This window comes from Cryptomeria japonica, chromosome 4 (genome assembly GCF_030272615.1).
Source record: "Cryptomeria japonica chromosome 4, Sugi_1.0, whole genome shotgun sequence".
In the NCBI taxonomy this organism is placed as follows: Eukaryota; Viridiplantae; Streptophyta; class Pinopsida; order Cupressales; family Cupressaceae; genus Cryptomeria; species Cryptomeria japonica.
Genome location: NC_081408.1, coordinates 90,247,529 through 90,252,863, shown reverse-complemented (window position 1 = coordinate 90,252,863; position 5,335 = coordinate 90,247,529).

Below are 5,335 nucleotides of genomic sequence, written 5' to 3'. Positions count from 1 at the left end.
GATAGCTCCTTGCTTATCTTCTTTTCATACCTTGAATTCTCAATGATAGGTTGCAGATTTTGATATGTTTTGTGGTGAACTAAGAATAGTGAGTGTTATCAAGAGGTCTTGCATTATCGATAAGGTTACATGTTTTGATGTCTATTGTTTGGAAAAACTAGAATATTCTGTTGCAACCATAATGATTGGAAATGTCATGATTAGGCTGGTTGGCACCCTCCTAAAATGGTAGTGAAATGAAAACTGTACAATTAAAATGATAGACATAGTGATAAATTTTAGTATATTGCGTGATCTTGTTAATCTTGTGCCTTTGTAGGAAATAGTTTGATTATCAAACTCTCTTTCCCTTTTCTTGCCTCAATCATAAGATTTTAGAAAAACTACTAAGGATGCATTGATTTAAAAGAAATTTTTTTTATAATGCATATGAAATTGTATGTTTGCTTTTGGCTTCTAATTGAAAGAGGAAAGTTTTTCGCTTTGGAAAAGAAAATTGCATAGTTAGTAATGTGAATGCAAATGCTTAGTGGAATTTGAGAAAGATATCGGAATGATGTTATTTCCTTATGTAATTTTGAATTGTTAAGAATTTAAGCACTTGTATCTAGAGTAAACTTTATTTAGTGATTCATGTGAAAAGCATAATTAAAACCTTCCTTGAGTAGATGATAGCACATTGAAAAGTACTCCCTGTAAATGTGACTAAACCAATAATGGTGCTATACCTTGTGTGTTGTAAGAAACCCGTGCTTGCTATGTGTGCCCATAGGATGGTGGAGAAATCAACCATGGAGGATATGTTTTCTTATGAGTATGGGAAACCATACTCTTTATGTGATGTTGCTTATTTGTTCCCTTATTGAGTGCGAACCCATGGGTTGTTGATAAGTCAGTATGTGAAGGGGTAGTATTAGAAGTCACCATTCCTTGAATAGTATGGGATGGTGTACGAGTAATGTCGACGTGAAGCGACTTTAGATTTTCTATTTCGAGGAAAAATATAGTTACGTAATGAAACTGTATTATAGGTGTACTCAATACTTTCCCTTGTGATGAACCAATTTATAAGGTTCATGTGTGTCAGCCTATTCCTATCCTTTATTTGAGCATATTGATGTCAGTTCTTATGCAAAATGATGGTTTTATTGGAGGATCTTTTGCCTTGTCTTCATGAAAGGTATGTAATTTGTCACATGAGTTGCCAATTGACTAGTGTTGGTAGACTTGTGGGTGGACCTTAGCCATGTATACCCCTACCTTACGGCGAGTATCCTGAGAGGAACGTCGCTATGCGGGGTGTGACCTACGCGTGCCCTTTTCCATGAGGTACACTACCACATGAGATACGTCCATTGCGTGCCTTTTCTGCTCGGAGTATTGCCATGCCATGCTAAGACATTTCCATGCGAGCTACTGACTAGTTTAGGGTAGAGCCATGCTGTGTGAAGACGTGATGCGGGGTGATGTCAAGGTGCACACTGCCATGCCATGCTAATGTGTGACTAGGCCACACCACATGATGAGCTACTACGATAGCTAGACGATTGTTCCTTCCTTCCTCGTTGGTGGCTAGATGCTAGTCACATAGTGATGTTATGTGCACTTATGATATTATTTATTTATTTATTTATTTCCTTGTGGGCCACCAATTTATTTTATTTTGACCTTGAATGTTTAGCCATGGTCTTGTGATATTTTGCTTACTTGATTTGGTGTTGCAATTCTGGAATTATTTTCTTGCCTTACTGTTGGAATTGACAATTATTATCTCTATTCTTTTGTACTTTGGTGGCTAAACTAGTTTATCCTTGTTGTTTTCGTATGCTGGTCTTGTGTTGAAATGTGAATTCCTCTCCAAGAATGTAGGAGACGGTCTTGGTTGAGTGTATACGAGGAAGTAGACATAGTGAACCTTGAGGACGGGGGTATGTGAGACTATGAGACATTTAGGATCCACTACCTACCTATGAGTGGTGACTATCTCTTGGAGGCTAAACACCTTACGCAACAAGGGATGTTCACGAGGGTCTTGTATGGAAGGTAGCACCGCTATGGTGTACCCTAGCACCATCAAGCCCTTGAGCTAGATGTTGGATATTTATGATCATGTTATTTGTTTTGAGATCAGTCATAGAGATGTTGATCGTGCATGTTATCTTTGACCGAGCATTAGACATGCTCACATGTGGCCTTTTGTGTTGTGCAACCAGTTATGTGGATGGTTATTGTGTGAAATCATAGATTAAATGATTTTAACTTGTCACTATGTTATGGGACATAGTCATTCGAAAGGTTCTTTTATGCCTAGAAACTATAAACAATTGAGTTATTTGCGTTGCTCTTATTTATTCAAAGTTAACTTGGTTGTAGAAATTTATATTTGAAGCTAGTTCTATGCGATAAAGTTTTGTAAAAAGATGTAATGGTAAAAGAAATTGATCGGGATGGCATGTTTTCTTGTCGTGCTTGGTAGAATGAGTATGGTAATTGTTGTTTACCTCTTTTAATAATTTAATTTGGTGTAATGAAAGGAAGAAAATTCTTGTTTTTCTACTATGATTGTGGATAATTCCTAGAATATTTTAAAGAAGTGTATGGCTTTAGATGTATCTTTCCTATGGATAATGACATTCGTAGAGGTTTTAGCAATAATGTTTCATTTATTTATGGAAATATTCATACATGCAAATTAATAATAGTTAAATGAGTTTCAGGGCTAATACGTGTTACATGATTTTCCGCTTAGCCTTATGACTTTCGAGAGTAAGTCAGACCCTAGGGGGGAGAATGTAGTGCCCCTACCCTAGTCGGCTTTGTAAAAACCGGGTTGACCTTGGTTGACTTCCTATGTGGCATTCTTGAATGGTTGATTTACCATGATGTAATATTGTAGATTAGATAATATGATTATTGTGCGTACCTGTTAATGTGTTTTCGCATCGATTCTTATGTAAGTTTAATTATTTCCCTAATTCTTGTTTTGATCTCGAGCTAACACCTTCATTAAATAAATATGTATATATATATATATATGTATGCTTGTGAGAGTCTTGGTTGTAGGAGATTGCAGGTACAATACTGTCATGGTGCGAGGTTCATCTTCACCTGGATTTGCAGGGTTGACAATACCTCTTTCACCCTTATAATTTGGGTTAGGTGGTCGTAAAACCCTCATTTTACCCTAGTCACCCTCAGGTGAGCATCACCTATGGTCTGTCAGTTTCCCTTTTCGTTTGGGTTTGCGAGTCGTGTATTTGGTTGGTTTTCTTGGTTTGCGTCCCTTGAGTGTGGTAAAAAAATTGAGTAATTTATCCTAATTATTTAGTTCGATTTAATGTGTTCATTTACGCATTAGTAATTGAGGAATTTAAAATAAATAGGTTTCCTTTATATAATTAATCATTAATTAAAAAGATCGCTCTATTTATGTTTGTAGCAAGTTTAAGTATTTAATTTGATTTAGTGTGTTCATTTACGCATTAGTAATTGAGGAATTAAAATAAATAGGTTTCTTTTATGTGTTTAATCAGTAATTAAAAAGATCGCTCTATTCATGTTTGTAGCGAGTTTAATTTAATGGTTAACTTTAAATAACGAATTTATTCAGTGGATGCATTTTAAAAGGGAAAGATTTAAAGTTATTTGAAATATAAATAATTTAATCTCTTTTGCATTTTGGCAAAGAAAGGTTAATTTTTATTATTTAAGAAAATCAATTTTTATTAGAAAAGCAAGTTTAATTTATATGTATATTTGATATAGTGTGAAAGATTGATTTTGGGAATTTAATTTAATTAAAATATTTTATCCTCATCAATATTGTGAAACATAAATGTGAGCTTAGTTAATATTGAGAAAATTAAAATTAAATAAGAGAGAAGCATTTTAATTTTAATTAGAAAAACAAGTTAGATTATTTGAATAGTTGAAAAGAATGATTATTTTCATTTTTTATTTAAAAAGTGTTTAAATTCAAAATTAGAAAATTAGGTCAAAATTTCATTCTTTTATCCTAGGTTGGAAAAATATTTGGGGGTTGTTGATTTTTTTTTGGGAAGAAAGAAATTTTTGATGGAGATTGGGGATTTTGGAAGGATGGATTTTTCTACAGCTGTAGGTTGGGCTCTTCTTCAAAATCTTGCCAGGAATGCGAAATGAGGTAGGATTCAAATACATCTCTTGATTTCTTGTGATATTGGGTTTGTCTCTTCAAAAAAAAACAAATGGTTGTTCTTGAAGATTTCTTGTTATAAACCTCCATGAATGTTCTTAAAATTTAGGTATTCGTTTGGGAATATGGTTGATTTTGTGGTTCAAGATTGTTTAAATGGAGTAGATGAAGGAGTGTAAATCCATTCTCTTATTTTTTTTGTCTTAGAAAATTACTGAGTCTATGTTTATTTGGGTTGTTTTTGTTTTCAGATTTTCTGAGTGCAATCATATGTCTGAGACTGCAGATTGGAGTTTTTAGCTATTTTTATTTTTATGGGTTTGTTGATTTAGTTGTAATATCAATTTTGGGTATTCTTGGTCATTCTGGAAAAAAAAAAAAAAATTTCACTAGAATGGGTTGCCTAGGAATGGAAATGTTTGGTTTTAGATGGATTAAATTCATTTTCTATTTTGTCTCAGAAAATTTCTAAGTACATTTTATTTGGGGTTTTGTCTGAGATTATAAAAACAAAAAAATGATAACAAAAAAAAAACAATGTATATAAATGTTTTGACGATTTCAAAATGGAAATTATTTCCCAAAAATTGACTGGGAATTTCACTATGACTGCTCATTTTTGTAGAGGGCAGATTTATTTTATTTATTTTTATTTTTTATTTTTTTTAAAAAATTACAATAAAAAAAATTGTATTACGTGGGATGGGGGAGCCAAGGCTCAACCCCAATCCTCACGCCTTGGGCTGCCAAGGAGAGAGCCAGGCTGTGGAACCATGGCGCGGCCTCCACAAAGCTGTGATTGTGTGCAATCCACGACATGGACTCCACAACCCTTCCCTTTGGGAGGGAGCCCACGTGGGTGGCCTTTGTTTTTCTAAGACAAAAAAAATAAATAAAAGTTTTTTTAAAATTTTGTTTTTAATAAAAGTTTTTCTTTAATATAGTTTTTAATTAATTATTAATTATTATTAATATATATTTATTAGTGAAGATTAATATATATATTAATTATTAATTAATTTGAGATTTGAAAGTTATTAAATATTATTATTAATATATATTTTATTAAGGAAGATTAATATATATACATATATATATTGAATAATATTTAATCAGATTATTGTGTATATTTTATTAAGCATGGGTTAATAAATATATATT